The sequence below is a fragment of the Heterodontus francisci genome, chromosome 1 (assembly GCF_036365525.1).
Source record: "Heterodontus francisci isolate sHetFra1 chromosome 1, sHetFra1.hap1, whole genome shotgun sequence".
NCBI lineage: Eukaryota > Metazoa > Chordata > Chondrichthyes > Heterodontiformes > Heterodontidae > Heterodontus > Heterodontus francisci.
In genome coordinates, this window is record NC_090371.1 from 126,323,413 (window position 1) to 126,346,974 (window position 23,562).

At 43.5% G+C, this 23,562-nt stretch overlaps 1 protein-coding gene across 9 annotated transcripts in view; it reads left to right on the forward strand.

The window, feature by feature from the left end:
• The window catches only part of fryl (furry homolog, like), a 655,772-nt gene that overhangs the window by 123,230 nt on the left and 508,980 nt on the right, over positions 1-23,562 (forward strand). Inside the window, exon 3 of one of the 9 annotated variants that reach the window (XM_068035639.1) lies at positions 18,952-19,104. The exons of 7 other annotated variants lie outside the window; for them this stretch is intronic. The gene's annotated coding sequence lies outside the window, so the exon portion shown is untranslated. Of the gene's footprint in view, positions 1-13,266; positions 13,286-18,951; positions 19,105-23,562 lie in introns of those variants that run through there. One more of the 9 variants, XM_068035621.1, reaches the window with a different exon arrangement.

The window sequence follows — 23,562 nt, forward strand, 5'->3', positions numbered from 1 at the left end:
GTGACTCATGAACAGGGACACCCAAGTCCCTTTGAAGTTCAACACTTCCCAGCCTCTCACCATTTAAGAAATACTTTATTTTGTTTTTTCCTACCAAAGTGGATAGCCTCACATTTCTCCACATTGTATTCCATCTGCCAAATTTCTGCCCACTCGCTTAGCCTCTCCAAATCCCCTTGATGCGTCTTTGCATCCTCCTCACAACTCGCACTTTTACCTAGTTTTGTGTCATCTGCGAAATTGGAAATGTTACATTTAATCCCCACATCCAAATCATTGATATAGATTGTGAATAGCTGGGACCCAAGCACTGATCCTTGTGGTAGTCCACTAGTCACAGCCTACCAACCTGAAAATTACCCATTTATTCCTACTCTTTGTTTTCTGTCCGTTAACCAGTTCTCAATCTATGCCAGTATATTCTCCACAATTTTTTTTATTCGTTCATGGGATGTGGGTGTCGCTGGCTAGGCCAGCATTTATTGCCCATTCTAATTGCCCACGAGAAGGTCATGGTGAGCTGCCTTCTTGAACCGTAGCAGTCCTTGGGGTGTAGGTACACCAACAGTGCTGTTAGGAAGGGAGTTCCAGGATCTTGACCCAGCGACAGTGAAGGAAGAATCCTATGTGCTCTAATTTTGTTTACTAACCTCTTGTGTGAGACCTCATCAAAAGCTTACTGAAAATCTAAATATACCACATCCACCGGTTCCCCCTTATCTATTCTGCTGGTTATATCCTCAAAAGATTCCACCAGGTTTGTTAAGCATGATTTCCCTTTCATAAATCCATATTGACTGTGCCCAGTCCTACCATTATTTTCTAAGTGTTCAGTTAACACATCCTTTATTGTAGATTCTAGCATTTTCCCTACGACTGATAGACTAACAGGTCTGTAGTTCTCCATTTTCTCTCTCCCTCCTTTCTTAAATAGTGGGGTTACAATTGCCACCTTCCAATCTGCAGGAACCATTCCAGACTCTCTACAATTTTGAAAGATGACCGCCAATGCAGCTACTATCTCTCCAGCCACCTCTTTTGACACTCTGGGATGTAGATGATCAGTCCAAGGGATTATCTACTTGAAGTCCCATTAATTTATCTTGTTTTTTTTTACTAATATATCTTTCAGTTCCTCGTTTACACTGGTCCCTTGCTTCTCCATTATTTCTGGGAGATTTTTAGTATTTTCCTCTGTGAAGACAGACATGAAGTGTTTGTTTAGTTTCTCTGCCATTTCCTCATTCCCAATTATAAATTCTCCTGACTCTGCTTGCAGTGTTCCCACATTTGTCTTTGGTAATCTTTTCCTTTTTCCATCCCTGTAGAAGCTTTTGCAGTCCGTTTTTATTTTCTTGCTAGTTTAGTCTTGTATTCTATTTTCCCTTTCTTAATCTTTATCTTGGTCCTCCTTTACAGAATTCTGAAATGATCCCAATCCTCAGGCTTACCATATTTTTTGGCAACTTCATACACTTCTTCCCTTGATTTCTTTCGTTAACCACCATTGAAGCACTTTCCTTGCTGGGTATTTGTGCATTAAAAGAATGTATTTTTGTTGCAAACTGTATATTAGTTCTTTAAATGTTAACCATTGCCTGTCTAACATCATACCGTCATCCTTGCCAACGATCTGCCACTGACCCAATCGGAGTGCAAACTGGGGTCAAGTGCAAGGCTGTGTCATCGCACTAAACGCTCTTTTCCATCTTCCTCGTCATCTCCTTGGAGCTCCCTGCCGGAGTAGATCTACTCTACAGGACGAGTGGCAAACTATTTAACCTATGTCGCCTCCAGTCCAGAACTAAGGCCACTGCAACCTCTGTCATCAAACTGCAGTATGCTGACGATGCTTGTGTATGCGCGCACTCAGGGGCCAAGCTTCAAACCCTCGTCGATGCATTCATGGAAGCGTATGAAAGAATCGGCCTTAAGCTTAACATCCAGAAGACCAAGGTCCTCTACCAGCCTGCTCCCGCAGCACAACACTGTCCCCCAACTATCAAGATTCACGGTGAACCACTGGACAGCAAGGGCAGACATCGACAGTGAAACTCAACATCACCTCCAGTGTGCCAGCGCAGCCTTCGGTCACCTGAGGAAAAAGAGTGTTTGACTTCAAACCTGGCACCAAGCTCATGGTGTACAGAGCTGCAGTGTTACCTGCCCTCCTGTATGCGTTGGAAACATGGACACTGTACAACCCTGGAGAGATATCACCAGCGGTGCTTCCGCAAGATCCTGCAAATTCAATGGCAGGCCAGGCACTCCAATATCAGTGTCCTCTCTCAGGCCAACATCCCCAGTATCGAGACACTGGTCATGGCTAGTCAGTTATGCTGGGTGGGCTACATCGTCTGCAAGCCTGACACAAGACTCCCAAAACAAGCTTTCTACTCTGAGTTCCGTCACAGCAAGAGACTACCAGGAGGTAGAGGAATTGCTACAAGGATGTCCTTAAAGCCTCCCTGAAAAATGTGACATCTCCACTGATTCGTGGGAATCTCTTGCTCAAGACTGCTCAAAATGAAGAAGCATCCGCAGTGGTACCTGCCAGTTCGAACAACGTCGACACGCCAGGGCAGCGACCAAGTGCAAACAGCAGAAGGAGCATTTGGAGTTTCAAGCATCCCATTCACTCGCCTCACCAAACACCACTTGCTCCGCCTGTGGAAGAGTGTGCAGATCCAGAATTGGACTGTTCAGTCACCAAAGGGCCCACAACTCTGGAGTGGAAGAAAGTCATCTTCGTTCCCAAGGGACTGCCTAAGAAGAAGAAGATGAAAATCATACCTTTTAATGTAGTTTCCCAATCCACCATAGCCGATTTGCTCCTCATATCTTCACAGTTTCCTTTGCTTAGATTTAAGACCTTTGTTTTTGATTGAACTACATCACTTTCAAACTTAATGCAAAATTCTATTATGTTATGGTCACTCTTTCCTAAAGGCTCCTTTACAACAAGATTATCTCTTTTCCATTGCACAATACTAGATCTAAAATAACCCATTCCCTAGTTGGTTCCTCAACGTACTGCTCTAGAAAACCATCTCGTATACATTCCAAGAATTAGTCCTCTGCAACATTAGTACTAATTAGGTTTGTCCAGTCTATATGTAGATTGAAATCCCCCATGATTACTGTATTACCCTTGTTACACGCCCCTCTATACTGTGATTTACATTACCCATGCTGTTTGGTGGCCTATAAACAACTCCGACCGATGTTTTCTGCCCCTTGCTATTTCTTAGTTCCACCGAAACTGATCTTGCATCTTGATCTTTAGAATTAAGGTCATCTCTCACTACAGTACTAATGCTGTCTTTAATTAACAGAGCTACCCCACCATCTTTTTCCAGCTTCCTGTCCTTCCTGAAAGTTATGTACCCTTGGATATTCAGGTCCCAGCTTTGGTTTCCTTGTAGCCACGTCTCTGTAAAGGCTATCAGTTCATACAAATGAAATTGTATTTGAGCTGACAATTCATGTGTTTTATTGCGAATGCTGCAGGCATTCAGATACAGAGCCCTTAATTCAGTTTTTTTAATTGTTTTTGTAAACTCTGGTCCTATCTGCTGGCACATTCAAGTTTGCAATCACTGTCCCTTCCTGCCATACTCTGATCATCATTACCTTTATTGCTACCTTGATCTATTGCCTTGTCATTTCCCTTTAATTTACTCTTATCTATTCCTGGATGATCTCTTCCATCCTCTATTTAGTTTAAAGCCCTCTCTATGTCCCTAGTTGTACGACTCACTAGAACACTGGTCTCAGCATGATTCAGATGAAGTCTGTCCCAACAGTACATCCCCCACTTTCCCCAGTACTGGTGCCAGTGCCCCACTTCTCCCACATCAGTACTGGATTCTCCCACAACTGGGAACATTCTCTCCACACCTATGCTGTTCAATCTGTTCAAAATTTTAAAGACATCTATCGGATCAACTTTTTAATCTATTTTCTAAAGGAAAAATTGCCAGTCTGTTCAATCTTTCCCAATAGCTGTGCCAAACTGCGTAAGCAGCATGTGTTAGACAGAGCTAAACGCTCCCATAACCAACGGAGCAGATCTAAGCTCTGCAGTCCTGCCACATCCAGCCGTGAATGGTGGTGGACAATTAAACAACTAACTGGAGGAGATGGCTCCACAAATATCCCCATCCTCAATGATGGGGGAGCCCAGCACATCAGTGTGAAAGATAAGACTGAAGCATTTGCAACAATCTTCAGCCAGAAGTGCCGAGTTGATGATCCATCTTGGCCTCCTCCTGAAGTCCCCAGCATCACAGATGCCAGACTGCAGCCAATTCGATTCACTCCGCGTGATATCAAGAAACGACTGAAGGCACTGGATACTGCAAAGGCTATGGGCTGTGACAATATTCTGGCAATAGTACTGAAGACCTGTGCCCCAGAACTTGCCGCGCCCCTAGCCAAGCTGTTCTAGTACAGCTACAACACTGGCATCCACCCGGCAATGTGGAAGATTGCCCAAGTATGTCCTGTACACAAAAAGCAGGACAAGTCCAACCCGACCAATTACTGCCCCATCAGCCTACTCTCAATTATCAGTAAAGTGATGGAAGGTGTCATCAGCAGTGCCATCAAGCGGCACTGGCTTAGCAATAACCTGCTCAGTCATGCTCAGTTTGGGTTCCGCCAGGGCCGCTCAGCTCCTGACCTCATTCAAGCCTTGGTTCAAACATGGACAAAAGAGCTGAACTCCAGAGGTGAGGTGACAGTGACTGCCCTCGACATCAAGGCAGCATTTGACTGAGTATGGCATCAAGGAGCCCTAACAAAACTGAAGTCAATGGGAATCGGGGAAAACTCTCCACTGGTTGGAGTCATACCTCGCACAAAGGAAGATGGTTGTGGTTGTTGGAGGTCAATCATCTGAGCTCCAGGACATCACTGCAGGAGTTCCTCAGGGTAGTGTCCTAGGCCCAATCATCATCAGCTGCTTCATCAACGACCTTCCTTCAATCATAAGGTCAGAAGTGGGGATGTTTGCTGATGATTGCACAATGTTCAGCACCATTCGCAACTCCTCAGATACTGAAGCAGTCCATGTAGAAATGCAGCAAGACCTGGACAATATCCAGGCTTGGACTGTTAAGTGCCAGGCAGTGACCATCTCCAACAAGAGAAAATCTAACTATCTCCCCTTGACATTCAATTGCATTACCATCGCTGAATCCCCCACTATCAACATTCTAGGGACTACCATTGACCAGAAACTGAACTGGAGTAGCCATATAACTACCGTGGCTACAAGAGCAGGTCAGAGGCTAGGAATCCTGAGGCGAGTAACTCACCTCCTGACTCCCCAAAGCCTGTCCACCATCTACAAGACACAAGTCAGGAGTGTGATGGAATACTCTCCACTTGCCTGGATGAGTGCAGCTCCAACAACACTCAAGAAACTCGACACCATCCAGGACAAAGCAGCCCGCTTGATTGGCACCCCATCCACTAACACTCACTCCCTCCACCACTGACGCACATTGGCAGCAGTGTGTACCATCTACAAGATGCACTGCAGCAACGCAGCAAGGCTCCTTAGCACCTTCCAAACCCACGACCTCTACCAATTAGAAGGACAAGGGCAGCAAATGCATGGGAACATCACCACCTGCAAGATCCCCTCCAAGTAACACACCATCCTGACTTGGAACTATATTGCCGTTCCTTCACTGTCGCTGGGTCAAAATCCTGGAACTCCCTTCCTAACAGCACTGTGAGTGTACCTATCCCACATGGACTGCAGCAGTTCAAAAAGGCAGCTCACCACCACCTTCTCAAGGGCAATTAGGGATGGGCACTAAATGCTGGCCTGGCCAGCGACGCCCTCATCCCATGAATGAATTTTAAAAAATCGCAGTTCTGGTATCATCCCTGTAAATCTTTATTCGCCTTCTCCAGTGCTTCTATGTCCTTTTTATAGTATGTGGACATAACTGTGTAGAGTACTGCAAGTGCAGCTTGACCAGGGTCTGATACTAGTTTAATGTAACTTCAATACTTTTGAATTCTATACCCCATGAAATAAATCCCAGTCCTTTGCTAGCATTATTAATTGTTTTGCTAACCTGCAATGCTACTTTTACTGATTTGATCACTCATATCCCTTGGGTGGACGATAAATATCAGCCTTGTTAGCAATGCCTATATCCTAAAAATGAACTTATAAAAATGTTGTTGCTCATATTCACTTATTCAATTACTGTTCATGAAATCGATTTGACACTTGGGGAACAATTCTATCCTAACTAGTCTGCTGGGAAACCAACAGGATTGGGTGAATTGCGAGAATTGCACCCTGTCCAATATTACTTTTCATTGACTTCAGTTGGGTGCGTTGTAAAACCAGCCTTACACCTCTTCCCATCAGTTTCCTGACTGACGAGCTAGGTTAAAATTTCCCCCATAAAGTCGAAAACAATGTCTAATGTTATGCTGTTTTTCTGACTTTTGAGTTGAGAAAGATCCAGTAGAGGCAAGGAATAGAACAAGTACATAAAGTATCTATAAGAGGCTTCTGTTTGCATTATTCTTGCCACACTTTAAAATTTAACAAGATTTCAGGGAAAGTGAAGATGTAGAAGCCAAAAAATATCTGGAGTAAAGCTGGTAAAAGAAACACAACAATATAGTCCAGGTAAATAACATTACCTTTGTTGGTTTATTTTTAGCCTTTGCATTTAATAAGGTAATGACATCACCTGTGCCATCTGATGGTAGACATTCTAATTAGTTACAGCTGTTTTAGTTGCCATGTACAACAATTCGAGTACTAAAGCACATTTCAAATTTAAAACTGGCTAGGAGCCATGGTGGTGCTCTGTCTGGACGGACCTGCAACTGTCTCCAGTAGGTAGGCCCACATACTCTTCTGTCTACCCCTTCAATGCTACCAGAACCATCCTCTACAAGACCAGCTTTCTTCCCTGCTACCAACCAGCAGAGCCCCCCCCCCCAACCTCCACCACAACCCACTTTATTGTTCCATATCCAAGAACACGCTCCCTAGTGCAAGCTGCTCCAGAGATTTCTCCTTTCCTCTGGTGCCTGCACCATTACTGGCTGGCTGGCATCCTTCCATCTATGAAAGGTGATGGACACGCAGCAAACAATCCATTTAGGTGGACTGTCTTCTCTTGATGCACTTTTGCTAATGGCTGTGAAGGCCAATCCATGAGAGGCAGGTTCTGCCACAAGTGCTGCATGTGAAGCTGACCCTGAGAGTTGTTTTTGACATTGGCGCCTGTTGACAAGCTACTGTTTATTTATTTAGAGATACAGCACTGAAACAGGCCCTTTGGCCCACCGAGCCTGTGCCGACCATCAACCACACATTTATACTAACCCTACACTAATCCCATATTCCTACCACATCCCCACTTTCCCTATATTCCCCTACCACCTACCTATACTAGGGGCAATTTATAATGGCCAATTTACCTATCAACCTGCAAGTCTTTGGCATGTGGGAGGAAACCGGAGCACCTGTAGAAAGAAAGAAAGAAAATTACAGCACAGTAACAGGCCCTTCGGCCCTCCAAGCCTGCGCCGATCTAGATCCTCTATCTAAACCTGTCGCCTATTTTCGAAGGGTCTGTATCTCTTTACTTCCTGCCCATTCATGTATCTGTCTAGATACATCTTAAAAGACGCTATCTTGCCCGCATCTACCACCTCCGCTGGCAATGCGTTCCATGCACCCATCACCCTCTGCGTAAAGAACTTTCCACGCATATCCCCCCTAAACGTTTCCCCTCTCACTTTGAACTCGTGTCCCCTAGTAATTGAATCCCCCACTCTGGGAAAAAGCTTCTTGCTATCCACCCTGTCTATACCTCTCATGATTTTGTACACCTCAATCAGGTCCCCCCTCAACCTCCGTCTTTCTAATGAAAATAATCCTAATCTACTCAACCTCTCTTCATAGCTAGCGCCCTCCATGCCAGGCAACATCCTGGTGAACCTCCTCTGCACCCTCTCCAAAGCATCCACATCCTTTTGGTAATGTGGCGACCAGAACTGCACGCAGTATTCCAAATGTGGCGGAACCAAAGTCTTATACAAGTGTAACATGACCTGCCAACTCTTGTACTCAATACCCCGTCCGATGAAGGAAAGCATGCCGTATGCCTTCTTGACCACTCTATTGACCTGCGTTGCCACCTTCAGGGAACAATGGATCTGAACACCCAAATCTCTCTGTACATCAATTTTCCCCAGGACTTTTCCATTTACTGTATAGTTCACTCTTGAATTGGATCTTCCAAAATGCATCACCTCGCATTTGCCCTGATTGAACCCCATCTGCCATTTCTCTGCCCAACTCTCCAGTCTATCTATATTCTGCTGTATTCTCTGACAGTCCCCTTCACTATCTGCTACTCCACCAATCTTAGTGTCGTCTGCAAACTTGCTAATCAGACCACCTATACTTTCCTCCAAATCATTTATGTATATCACAAACAACAGTGGTCCCAGCACGGATCCCTGTGGAACACCACTGGTCACACGTCTCCATTTTGAGAAACTCCCTTCCACTGCTACCCTCTGTCTCCTGTTGCCCAGCCAGTTCTTTATCCATCTAGCTAGTACACCTTGGACCCCATGCGCCTTCACTTTCTCCACCAGCCTACCATGGGGAACCTTATCAAATGCCTTACTGAAGTCCATGTATACGACATCTACAGCCCTTCCCTCATCAATCAACTTTGTCACTTCCTCAAAGAATTCTATTAAGTTGGTAAGACATGACCTTCCCTGCACAAAACCATGTTGCCTGTCACTGATAAGCCCATTTTCTTCCAAATGGGAATAGATCCTATCCCTCAGTATCTTCTCCAGCAGCTTCCCTACCACTGACGTCAGGCTCACCGGTCTATAATTACCTGGATTATCCCTGCTACCCTTCTTAAACAAGGGGACAACATTAGCAATTCTCCAGTCCTCCGGGACCTCACCCGTGTTTAAGGATGTTGCAAAGATATCTGTTAAGGCCCCAACTATTTCCTCTCTCGCTTCCCTCATTAACCTGGGATAGATCCCATCCGGACCTGGGGACTTGTCCACTTTAATGCCTTTTAGAATACCCAACACTTCCTCCCTCCTTATGCCGACTTGACCTAGAGTAATCAAACATCTGTCCCTAACCTCAACATCCGTCATGTCCCTCTCCTCGGTGAATACCGATGCAAAGTACTCGTTTAGAATCTCACCCATTTTCTCTGACTCCACGCATAACTTTCCTCCTTTGTCCTTGAGTGGGCCAATCCTTTCTCTAGTTACCCTCTTGCTCGTAATATATGAATAAAAGGCTTTGGGATTTTCCTTAACCCTGTTTGCTAAAGATATTTCATGACCCCTTTTAGCCCTCTTAATTCCTCGTTTCAGATTGCGCCTACAATCCCGATATTCTTTCAAAGCTTCGTCTTTCTTCAGCCTCCTAGACCTTATGTAAGCTTCCTTTTTCCTCTTAGCTAGTCTCACAATTTCACCTGTCATCCATGGTTCCCTAATCTTGCCAGTTCTATCCCTCATTTTCACAGGAACATGTCTCTCCTGCACGCTAATCTTTAAAAGCTCTCTTTAAAAGCCTCCCACATATCAAATGTGGATTTACCTTCAAACAGCTGCTCCCAATCTCCATTCCCCAGCTCCTGCCGAATTTTGGTATAGTTGGCCTTCCCCCAATTTAGCACTCTTCCTTTGGGACCACTCTCGTCTTTGTCCATGAGTATTCTAAAACGTACGGAATTGTGATCACTATTCCCAAAGTAGTCCCGTACTGAAACGTCAACCACCTGGCCAGGCTCATTCCCCAACACCAGGTCCAGTATGGCCCATTCCAGAGTTGGACTATTTACATACTGCTCTAGAAAACCCTCCTGGATGCTCCTTACAAATTCTGCTCCATCTAGACCTCTAACACTAAGTGAATCCCAGTCAATGTTGGGAAAATTAAAATCTCCTATCACCACCACCCTGTTGCTCCTACAGCTTTCCATAATCTGTTTACATATTTGTACCTCTATCTCACGCTTGCTGTTGGGAGGCCTGTTGTACAGCCCCAACATTGTTAGCGCACCCTTCCTATTTCTGAGTTCTGCCCATATTGCCTCACAGCTCGAGTCCTCCATTGTGCCTTCCTTCAGCACAGCTGTGATATCCTCTTTGACCAGTAATGCCACCGGTTGTTGTGGTAGTGCACGCCAGTCCGCAGCATTTCCCTCTTTTGCCAGATAGTAACTCCCAAGTGCGATAGTCAACATTTAGGGCCTTCATGTCACTCTTGCAAGCATCCTTGAAGCGGAGCTTTGGGCTCCCCACTAGTTGTCTGGCCCCAGCTACCTCACCTTACAAAAGGTCCTTGGGTATGCAATAGTCTTCCAACCTGCAGACGTGTCCAATCCACCTAAGCCACCTCTGTTTGATTAGTGCCAACACATTTGGGAGCTGTGCCTTTGAGGAGACTACTGCATTTGTGATTTTTGTCCTCCTAGAATATACCCATAATGCACTGCAGACAGCAAGGATGGAAATTATTGAACCTCCTTTACTGGTAGTTGTAAGTCACCCATGTTTCACAGCCATGCAGCAAGGTGATGAGAACACAGGCCTTATAAATGCTTATATGACGCATATAGTCAAGGAGAACAAGTTACAGACGTAGGAGAGACAGTCCATGAGTCTTTGTAACTATTTTTCCAAGTGAGTGACTAGTGCAGCATCATCAGTGTACAGGAGTTCTCTGATCAGGACATGATGTGTTTTTGTCTTCGCTTTCTGCCTTGATAGATTGTAGAGCTTGCTGTCTGACCTAGTGTGCAAGCAGACTCCTGACATATCTGGAGGGAAGGCAAAGGTCAGGAGCATGGAGAAGATAATGCCAAACACAGTGGGGGCTAGGACAAACTCTGTTTCACTCCATTCTTCACTCCAAAACTGTCTGAAATGGAGCCTTCAAATTGCACAGTGCAGTGCATGTCGTCATGGAAGGAGTGGATGAGACTGAGGAGCTTTGGTGGACAGCCAGTTTTTCCCCAAAGTCTTGTAGAGCCCTGCTCTGGTGACCTTGTTGAATGCTTTCGTGAGATTTACAAAAGTGAGGTAAAGGGGTACACTCTCTGTTCCCTGCATTTCTCTTGTAAATAGCGTACAGAGAAGGTCATGTCCACACTAGGTCTGCTGACATGGAAATGCACTGTGCTTCCAGTACACTTCCAGTGCAAGTAAATGGAGTCTCTTAAGTATGACCCAAGCAAAGGCCTTCCCCATGATGCTAAGGGGTAAAATGCCCTTGTAGTTGCTGCAGTCTCCTCTCTTGCCTTTGTTTTTGTGTAGTGTGATGATTTTGGCGTCACGCATCTCCTGTGGAACAAAACCTACTTTACAACAGAGAAGGAGAAGGTCATAAAGGTGTGTCAATAGGTGGGACTTTCTATGCTTGAGCAACTGGACTGGGATTCTGTCCTTTCTGGCTGTTCTTCTGTTCGCTGGATGGTGTATGGCCTTCATGAGTTCCAATGATGAGGGTGGTTCTTCTAACTCATCCATGACAAGAAGTTGCGAGAGAACATCAAGCGCAGACTGGGTGATGTCCGACTCACAGGAGAACGGCTCACAGTAGTGTCCAGCCCAGTGGGACATCTGTTTACTTCTGTGGGTAGCTTTCTTCCCTGCCTCCAACCCTCTGCCCACCCACTTTAATGGTTCACATCCAAAAGCACCCTCCCCAGTGCCATTTACTCCAAAGATTTCCATTTTCCTCCCAGTGCCCGCACCATTACTGCTTAGCTAGTAAATTAAATCATGGATTAGACTTGCGCCTCATGCTGCCAAATTGCAGATTTCCCATCCACTGTACTACATATTAAAAATGAAATAGTAAATGGCACTGTGGCCTTTTTTTACAATATTGTAATGTCATAATGAAGCTAAAATAATTTTTATTCAGTATAAACAGGAGATGCTCTTCAAGCATTATTTGGGTTAATAGAATAGACTTACAGTTAAGAACTTTATCACATCTCTCAATGTCTAAGATGTTTCATATACAATGCATTACTTTGAGATTTATTGACTCTGGTCATAGAGGGAAAAATGACAGCCATTCTGATCAGATTGTTGGTAATGTTGGTTGTGAGAGGATTGTTTGTTAGAACACTCTGGTAAATCTGATGATGTTTGAATAATGTGGGATTTTTAACATCCACTTGAACTATTCAAGCTTGAGAAACTCTAAATTTGTTTTAATATGTTAAATCTTCATTATATGCAGATTGAGTTATACTACTTTTCTGAAGTGGTGACCTGTTCAGTTCATAGCATCTTACTCTGGTATTTAGAGATTTGAAAATTATAGGATTCGGAGCTGAGTCTGAAAGCTGTTGACCTCAACCTTTGTAATGATAGATATTCTAGTTTGATTTGCTAACTTGTTTTTTTTTAGTCCCATTTATTTACTATTTAAAGACAGTAATAGAATGATTGAGGCTCAAACCCAAAAAATCTACTTGTCTTTTTATATCCTAGTATTTTTTCAGTTTATAGCAAGACTGAGATGTTAGCAGTTGCTGCATAACGTACAGCACATCTGAATGTATCATTAACTGACAGGCTATGTGACTCAGCTATATTGAAGACCTGAACACAATACAGAATGTGTTTGTGCACCAGCTGTTGTCATAATGTGTTACTACTCTTTCAGAATCTTGCTTTAGAGGCTGTGCACTTTCCATATAAAACTACATAATGTACAACTTGGGCTGCTTACATAACCACGATGCTGAATTATTGAAAGAACATTTTTTAAAACTGAAGCCTGCGTTGCTCCTATTTTGCAGCATGATGTCAAATTATTTTGTGTTTTGGTGATAACTAATTCTGTACCTTTGCCACAGGAGTCAGAATTCTTGTCATTTAAATTGTTTTTTTTAAGTGTTAGTGGTGCTGCACTGATTCTTTTAAATTGGCTGGAGTTTGGTATCAATATTGCCAAACTCGCTCACTCACCAGAATGAGTCTGAGTGCTTCTGACTTTACCTGCATGTGGATGCTACATTTTTTTATTCTTCCATGGGCCAGTATTTGTTGCCCATCCCTAATTGCCTCCTCTTGTTTTCCACACTCACAATTACAAAGGCAAAAACAGAAGAGTAAGAAAAGCGAAGTGAGAAAACCAAGTGGAGGAAAGAAGAGAAATATAGCCAAATACATTTCAGGCTACCACAAAACAAGCCTATGGGCTTTCATGATTTCTATGGTAATTTTCTTGACTTACGACATTTTATTTACTATGATTAATCCACAATTTTGGCCAAAATTTTGCATGACAGAAATGTGGAATGTGTTATATATTTAGTTCTTTAGACTGTATACGGTGGCAGTATAGCCATAGAGATTTTTAGACTGTATTGTTTAAACATTAATCTTATTTATATAGTAACTATATACACTCCACACTAGGCTGTGTGTCTCCTTCAAAAACCATGCTGTAACTGTTTTCAAGTCTCTCCCACATGATCTTTTACCTCATCATGGTGGGCATTAATCTTTACAGTGTCTCAAGATTAACCCTTTGATACCCTTATCTCCGCCCAAGTCTTTACCCCAATATATATTTACATACATTCACTTTTTTATTTACATGCTACCTCATCTCCCCCCGCCCCCCCCCCCCCCCCCCCACCCCAAGAATTCATAAATTCAACCTATCTGGAGCCTTCACAACTCTCCCATATCGTGTCGTCAGATGTGAAAGATTGGTAGTCTTTCTCTGATCCCTTGTTTCTTGACTTGGATGGCCTTTGTTGAGATTTGTAGCATTTGGTGCTTTTTGAATTTTTGGTTCATCATCTGAGTCATCTAAATGTATGACCGATTGACATCTTTCATGTACAGGAATAAGATTCCTTCCAGTTCTCCGTATAGAACCTTCTTGAGTTACTAGATACGATCGCTGTTGAATCTCGTCTTACTGGAGAAATACTCCTTCTCTATTTTGGTCTCTTACTCATACCTTTTGCCCTTGTGACATATTGTGGCATATCCCCCACTCGACCATTACCAAGCCGTGGGACCAACCCTGGTTCAATGAAGAGTGCTGGAGGGCATGCGAGGAGCAGCACTAGGCATATCTAACAATGAGGTGTCAGCCTGGTGAAGCTACAACACAGGACTACTTGCATGCTAAACAGCGGAAGCAGAATGCAATAGACAGGGCTAAGCGATCCCACAACCAATGGATCAGATCTAAGCTCTGCAGTCCGGCCACATCCAGTTGTGAATGGTGATGGACAATTAAACAACTAACTGCAAGAGGAGGCTCCACAAACATCCCCATCCTCAAAGATGGGGGAGCCCAGCACATCAGTGCAAAAGACAAGGCTGAAGTATTTGTATCCAAGTTCAGCCAGAAGTGCTGAGTGGATGATCCATCTTGCCCTCCTCCTGAGGTCCCCAGCATCACAGATGCCAGTCTTCAGCCAATCTGATTCACTCCACCTGATATCAAGAAATGCCTGAAGGCACTGGGTACTGCGAAAGCATTGGGTCCTGACAACATTCTGGCAAAAGTACTGAAGACTTGTGCTCCAGAACTAGCCGTGTCCCTAGCCAAGCTGTTCCAGTACAGCTACAACACTGCCATCTACCCGGCAATGTGGAAAATTGCCCAGATATGTCCTATGCACAAAAAGCAGGACAAATCCAACCCGGTCAATTACCGCCCTGTCAGTCTATGCCCGATCATCAGTAAAGTGGTGGAAGGGGTCGTTGACAGTGCTATCGAGCAGCACTTGCTCAGCAATAACCTGCTTGCTGACGCTCAGTTTGGGTTTCCCCAGAACCACTCAGCTCCTAACCTCATTACAGCCTTGGTCCAAGCATGGACAAAAGAGCTGAACTCCAGAGGTGAGGTGAGAGTGACTACCCTTGACATCAATGCAGCATTTGGCCGAGTAGGGCCTCAAGAATCCCCAGCAAAATAGGAAAACTGTCCGTTGGTTGCAGTCATACCTTGCACAAAGGAAGATGGTTGTGGTTGTTGGAGGTCAATCATCTCAGTCCCAGGACATCACTGCAAGAGTTCCTCAGTGTAGTGTCCTAGGCCCAACCATCTTCAGCTGTTTCATCAATGATCTTCCCTCCGTCATAAGGTCAGAAGTGGGGATGTCACTGATGATTGCACAATGTTAAGGACCATTCGCGACTCCTCAGATACGGAAGCTGTCCATGCCCATATCCAGCAAGACCTGGACAACATCCAGGCTTGGGCTGATAAGTGGCAAGTAATATTCGTGCCAGGCAGTGACCATCTCAAATAAGAGAGAATCTAACCATCTCCTCTTGACTTTCAATGGCATTACCATCGCTGAATCCCCCACTATCAAATTCCTGGAGGTTACCATTGACCAGAAACTGAACTGGACTAGCCACATAAATACTGTGGCTACAAGAGCAGGTCAGGGGCTGGGAATTCTGCAGTGAGTAACTCACCTCCTGTCTCCCCAGTGCTTGTCCACCATCAGTAAGGCACAGGTCAGGAGTGTGATGGAATACTCTCCACTTGCCTGGTTGGGTGCAGCTCCAACAACATTGAAGAAGCTTGACACTATCCAGGACTAAGCAGCCCGCTTGATTGGCACCCCATCCACAAACATTCACTCCCTCCACCACCGATGCACAGTGGCAGCAGTGTGTACTATCTACAAGATGCACTGCAGCAACTCACTAAGGCTCCTTTGATAGCACCTTCCAAACCCATGACGTCTACCACCTAGAAGGACAAGGGCAGCAGATGCATGGGAATGCCACCACCTGCAAGTTCCCCTCCAAGCCTCACACCATCCTGACTTGGAACTATATCGCCATTCCTTCACTGTCGCTGGGTCAAAATCCTGAAACTCCCTTCCTAACAGCACTGTTGTTGTAACTATACCCCAAGGACTGTAGCAGTTCAAGAAGGCAGCTCACCACCACCCCCTCAAGGGCAATTCGGGCAGGGCACTAAATGCTGGCCTAGCCAGCGACGCCCACATCCCCCAAACGAACAAAAAAAAAACTGTTAGCTTTCTTGTACGGTATCTTCTGGGTCTGTTTGTTTCGATACAACTTTTCTTTGTCTTATATTTTCTGATAATCCTTGCTTTGCAAACCTGGAAGTAGTTTCTTGGGTAGAATTCAACGTTTTCTTTCCATTAAGAGTTCTGATGGCGCTAATTCGCACACTAATGGAGTAATTCTGTATGTCAGTATTGGAGGTCTTGATTTTTCATCAACGCAGTTTTAATAGTTCTTACTGCTCGCTCAGCTTCTCCATTTGATTGTGGATACTTAGGAGAGCTTATTAGGTGAACAAATCCACATTCTTTTGCAAAGTGCATGAAGTAATCATTTGCATTGTGGTCCATTATCAGACGCTATCTGATCAGATATACCATGTGTTACAAAAACTTCTTGTAAAGCTCTGATGACTGCTTCAGTTGCTGTGTTACATCCATTTAACTTCGATCTATCTTGAGAAATAATCAACTATAATTAGATAGAATCTTGCCTCAAAGAGGATTAAATCCATCGCCAACCGTTCTCACGGTCTGCTTGGGAACTGATGAAGGGTCACTGACCTGAAACATTAACTCTGCTTCTGTCTCCACGGATGCTGCCAGACCTGCTGAGTATTTCCAGCATTTCTTGTTTTTATTTCAGATTTCCAGCATCGGCAGTATTTTGTTTTTATCTCTATCTAAAATGTTCTTTTCTATTTCAGATATTGATGGAGCTCCTGTTTCAGATCTAGCATTGGCATCATTTTTCTTTCTCTTTCCCCAACTTGATGCACTATTGCACATAATGCATCTGTTGACATGGGTAGGGAATCAGTTCGTAAATAGGGGACAGAGAGTAGGGATATGGCTATCTACACCAATTGTCAGGATGTGATTGGTGTCTCCAGGAATCTACTGAAACCTCAGCTTTTCACTATATTTATCAATGACTTAGATGAAGGAGTAGAGAGCTGTACAACCAAATATGCTGATGACGCCAGGTTAGGTGGCACAGCAAATAGTGCAGATGGGAACAGAAAGTTTAAAGGGAACATTGACAGATAAAGTGAGTGGGCAAAACTGTGACAGATGGAGTTCAATGTGGCTAAGTATGAGTATCTATTTTGGACCCAAGAAAGATAGAGCAGAGTAATTTCTAAATGGTAAGAAGCTAGGAACTGTGGAGGAACAGAGAGATTTTGGGGCCCATCGACAGAAGTCATTGAAAGCTAGTGGAAGGCACAAAAAGTAATTAAAAAGGCAAATGGAATTTGGTCCAAACATGGGCAAAAGAGCTGAATTCCAAAGTTAAGGTGTGACATCAAGGCAGCATTTGACCGAGTGTGGCATCAGGGAACCTAACAAAATTGAAGTCAATGGGAATCGGGGGTGCGGGAGGTGGTGCGCTGATGGGAAACTCTCCACTGGTTGGAGTCATACCTAGCACATAGGAAAATGGTTGTGGTTGTTGAAGGCCAATCATCTCAAACCACAGAACATTGCTGCAGAAGTTTCACAGGGTAATGTTTTCAGCCCTACCATCTTCAGCTGCTTCATCAATGATCTTCCCTTCATCATGATTTCAGTGTTGGGTACCATTTGCTGCATCCCTAGCCAGGCTATTCTAGTACAGCTACAGAACTGGCATCCACCTGACAATGTGGAAACTTGCCCGGGTATGTCCTGTCCAAAGAAAGCGGGACAAATCCAATCTGCCTAATTACAGTTCCATCAGTCTACTCTCAAACATCAGTAAAATGATAGCACTGACGATGACACCTGCCATCAAGTGGCACTTACTCAGCAATAACCTGCTCACCGATGGTCAGTTTGGGTTGTGCCAGGGGCAGTCGGCTCCAGACCTCATTACAGCCTTGGTCTGGATGCAGACAAAAGAGCTGAATTCCAGAGTTGAGGTGATAGTGACTGCCGTTGACATCAAGCCAGCATTTGACAGAGTGTGGCATCAAGGAGCCTTAGCAAAATTGGTCAGTGGGTATCGGGGTGGGGGGGAAAGTGTCCATTGGTTGGAGTCATACCTAGCACAAAGGAAAATGGTGTGGTTGTTGGAGGCCAAGTATCAGTCAAAATTGATCTCTGCAGTTACGTCTTTATCTTTAGCTTTTTTTATGCATGTAAAAGTATTGAGGTGGTTACGGGGAGAAGGCGGGGGAATGGAACTGAGGGAATTGCTCTTTCAGAGAGGCAGTGCAGACATGATGGGTTGAATGGTCTCCTTCTGCACTGTAAGGATTCTGTGATTAAGTTGTGCAATCTCATGGCAGCATGTGCTTGAGGCCTCTGTAATTGGGAAAATAATCGGGACAAACACTGTAATGCATAAAGCTGCCTTGGAAGGAAACACTGCTGAATGTGTGGGGAAAAGTACTGGCTGGTTTGTACTCGAATTGTGTTCAAGCACAGAGATTGATATCCAGGACTGGAAAGGATCCTGATGCTCCCTTCAGATCGATGCAGCTACTGTAAATTGCCCTGCTGACCATTTGGGTGGCAGGCTCACCATGGCAAATCTCTGAACTCTTGATTTTTTTTTTCAATTACAAAAAATGGAGACTAATTTTGATAACTTTTTCTTATTAATGTTCTGGGATCATGGAGATGAAAAGTATTCTCCCAACTGAGAATTGTTGCTTCTTTGTTAAACGTGGAATGTACAAGTGCAAGTGAATGCTAAAACAGTCTTTGTATAAATAATCTCTTCAGTAAGTTTAAATTCTCTGAAATGTGAACTTGTTTGTTTACTGTTGCAATTTAATTATTATAATGTCTTATTGCCAATCCCTGTGTTGTAGTACTTGCATAAGATAGGTTCCTGTTCGTTTAAAATGACATATCTTAAAAATGTTCTTAAAATTGTATACAGGCACCTGCAATTGCTGATGGAAGTAGGCTGTCCAGAACACTGAAATTTCACCAGTGCCTTTAAAAAAAAAATACTACCTATCCTATGAGGTTGCAGCAAATATATACTTCAGTTTGACCAGTGTATGAAAAAGCAACATTAAATCTCATCACGGTAAAAATAAATTTCTAGAGCTACTTCATGTGCATGGACTAACTTTGCATGAAAAGACTAGCATGTATTCAAGAACGCATTTTTGCAGGTCTCAATCCTAAAATAATTTGAATTTAGAATGCTGTGAATTTTTCATATTATTTCAAGAAAAATGTTATGATGAAGGGCTTGAATCGCAGTGCTAACAAACACCAGAGTTTTCAGTTCTGAGATGAGCACCAGACAGGTTTGAATGTGTATATATAATCTTAAAGCATAACATTTCTTCTGCATTTGTATTTTCACTGCTGATTGTACTTGTTGTATTACGTTCACCTAAAGTGAGAGAATATTAGTATTTTGCACGTTATTCTTTTTGAAGATTTTAATTTTTATATCAGTGTATTCTATTTTAATTATGTTGCAGAATTGTGACTGAACTGAGATTAAAAAAATATTGTATACAAATCCTTTTAATTTTTTTTTTCTCCATTTAGTTTTCAAAAATCTCTTTATTCTGCAAAGATGCTAACTCATGTTGCGGTAGATTGTTAATCCTGTGATACCTCAACCAGTGACTATTCATGCGTAAACATAGATGTTAAGTGTTGGCAGCCTATTTGACTGTGGTAGGGGATAAGCTGAGACAAATACGGACCTTGCCCAACATCCACACATACTTTCCAGCAGGGATCCTTAGATGATAAATACTCAATTGTGCAGCAGTTTTCCCAGTGTTCTGGGAATCAAACATGGGGCTTTGTAGTCTTACAGGCTTAATACTGCACTGCTTTGTACCCACTGAGGCATCGGGGAGCTGCAGGACGTTTTTGAAGTTGGTGGTGAAACTATTCACTTTTAATTCCACAATTGGAGAAGCTGGGGTTCTCTTTAGAGAAGAGAAGTTTGAGAGTAGATTTGATAGTGGTGTTCAAAATTATGATGGGTTGAGACAGAGCAGATAGAGAGAAACTTTTCTCAGTGGCAGAAAGGTCAAGAACCAGAGGACACTGATATAAAGTGAATGGCAAAAGGACCAAAGACAACATGAGGAGAAACTTTTTTACACAGTGAGTGATTATGATCTGGAATGTACTGCCTGAGCGAGTGTTGGAAGAAGATTCAATTATGGCTTTCAAAAAGGAGTTGGATAAACACCTGCAATGAGAAAATTTGCAGGACTACAAGAAAAGGGTGGGGGAGTGGAATTAGTTGAGTTGTTCTTGCAGAAAGCCGGCATTGACATGACGTAACTATTTTATGATTCTATGTTCAGCTCCATTCACAATTCCACTACTATTGGAGCAGTCCATTGTTGCACTCTGTAATACCTGGACAACATGCTACCTTGAGCTGGCAACTAGTTAACATTTACAAATACTAGGCAGTGACCATCTCTAACAAGAAGTGCTGTAACTACCACTCTGGACTTTGTTACGGCCAGGTGAAGAGGGGGTCTTGGGCTCCCCTTTCTCCCTTCCTCTTGTTCGACTGCAACAAGGTTTAATCCTTTTTTAACACAGTGGTTGTGCTTACCACCAAAAAGGTAAGCTTATTACATAACACTCTAACCCGATTTAAAATACTAAAAATACGCTACATATTCACGCACACATTTACATGCGAGTCTCACGCGCACAAATCGATTAAGGAGGGAAACCGATTTGGTGGTTGGATTAAAGTTCAGAATAAATGGAATTTAAATGCAGTATGTTACTCTTATAGTCCTCAGTTGAAGTTGTAGTCTTGACGTTCTCGCTGGGCCAGGTGCATGGTGGTTGGCTTGCTTCGCTTAAGGCTCCTGAAGGTATCTCTCCACAGATGCTGAGTATTTCCAGCATTTCTTGTTTTTATTTTATGTTGATTCTCTTCCCCTGGTTGCTGGCTGAAGCATTCTGTAGGTTCCCAGTCATAGCCAAATCTTCTCTTGATATTTGCTGGGGAGAGAGAGAGAGAGAGCCACCTGCTTTGTGGCTGTCTTTTCAGTTTTTTTTTGAGATACAGCACTGAAACATGCCCTTCGGCCCACTGAGTCTGTGCCGACCAACAAACACCCATTTATACTAATCCTACATTAACCCCATATTCCCTACCACATCCCCACCTTCCCTCAATTCTCCTACCACCTATCTACAGTAGGGGCAATTTACAATGGCCAATTTACCTAGCAACCTGCAAGTCTTTGGCTGTGGGAGGAAACCGAAGCACCCGGTGGAAACCCACGCGGTCACAGGGAGAACTTGCAAACTCCGCACCTGCAGTACCCAGAACCGAACCCGGGTCGCTAGAGCTGTGAGGCTGCGGTGCTAACCACTGCGCCACTGTACCTCCCCAACTGCCTATGTGTTGTCTGTGTTGTTATGACAGACCGCTCAAGTCAAAGTCCCCAATCAAAACATACGATTCTGATTATGGTGGGAGAAATGCACTGTTGATTCAATCCCGTCCCTCCACAGATCGTCTCACATATCATTTTAAACTTTCCAAATTAAAGAAAGATCCAGCCAAATTGTACCATCTATTACCCCCCGCATGAGGCTAACCAAAAGAGGTGTCTTTAGATCAACAAATTAACTGTTTAATTATAAAAACTAAATTCTTAAACACTACTAAGATATAAACAACATGTAAAATAGAAAAATTAGTGTCCTTGCATATTTACACTCCTGCTGAAGTGAAATCTTCCAATGTGGAATAGTGCAAGGTTGCTTGAAGTCCTTACAGCTGTCTAATGGGGGAAAAAAAGATTCTTCAACAGTACAACAGTCCGTAGTCTAGTTCAGCAGTTGAATTGATGCTTTTCTTCTCCAGCGATGAATTCAGCAATTAACAACTTGCAAACGCTTTTTAATGAATCAATTTGGCTTTAGAATTTTTGAGGGATAAAAGATTGCCAATGTCTAACTTCTGTTCCTTCCATTTAAATTATCAGAAATCTCTGTTCCATTCATGCTGGTCTAGCTGTGTGTCTGTGTCTGAGCGATAGAATAGTCTGTTTCCACTATAAGCCAGTTCAAAATTAAATTGTAACATTGTATCTCTTGATCTTCAGTCTCTGAGTGGCTGTATCCCAGGACAATGAGATAGCATTCTTTGACTCAGTCTCTGGAGCTTGTTGCCTTAAAGCAGTACTGCTCCTTTTCCATTCTTAAAGGCACACCGCATTCTTCCCAGAAAAAAAACTACAGGATCACAACAGTGTGACAAAATTTAAGGTTTCTTCAGAGCTGCGCAAGCAGTCACATGGTTCTATCAATCCGCTTTGTTTTTAATGAGGTTTTTTCTGGAATCTTCTAATGAAAATCAAGATACTACATGCCCCAGGGTGTCCATCCACATTTGGAGGGGGTTGCCTCTTTCAAAGTCAATAGGTGGGAATGGCCTTGACAACCATGCTGATAAAGCCATTCTAGGTAATTCAGTTACTTAGAGCAAGCCATTGTTCTGGCTGGACTTTTAGACTTTTCGTCTCCAGTGCAATTACACGGTATTTCAAATGTAAATTGCCTTGGCCATCTCGGCTGCTAGTTTTTTAAAAGTTAACTTGTAGGAATTTTCCATTAAAAGTAAGTTTCCAACTGATGAAATTAATATTTCCCACTTGGCATATAGAGTTTCCCTGACAAATTCAATTGCACTACTGTGATCAAGCTGCTCATCATTCATCCCACCATCTCTATCTTGGAGTTCACTGACCAGAAACTTAACAAACAGCCACATTAACACTGGCTACCAGAGCAGGGGAGAAACTGAGTCCTTTGTGACAATTGGTTCACCGCCTTTCCCCTCAAAGCTTCTCCATCATTGCTTAGACCATTTGCCTGGATGGGTGTATTTGCTGCAACACAGTAGCATGGCTTGTCTATATGATGTACTGCAACAAATCAATATATTTGCTTCAGCAGTACCTCCCAGTCCTGTGATCTCTGCCATGAAGAAGGCAAAACCAGCAACATCAGCAAGGGCGGCACAGTGGCGCAGTGGTTAGCACCGCAGCCTCACAGCTCCAGGGACCCGGGTTCGATTCCGGGTACTGCCTGTGTGGAGTTTGCAAGTTCTCCCTGTGTCTGCGTGGGTTTTCTCCGGGTGCTCCGGTTTCCTCCCACAAGCCAAAAGACTTGCAGGTAGATAGGTAAATTGGCCATTATAAATTGTCACTAGTATAGGTAGGTGGTAGGGAAATATAGGGACAGGTTTGGTAGGAATATGGGATTAGTGTAGGATTAGTATAAATGGGTGGTTGATGTTCGGCACAGACTCGGTGGGCCGAAGGGCCTGTTTCAGTGCTGTATCTCTAATCTCATCATGGTAACATATCACGTCCAGGTTCCCCTCTGTCATGCAGACCCCACCACCTGCCAAGAATGAGGCATATTAATTTTGTCCTATGAACATTGATTTTTAAACTGTTGCTGGAGTGAGGACTTGTTAAACAGATCAGCCGTGGCTGGAAAAAAATATTTGCATACTAACAGACAG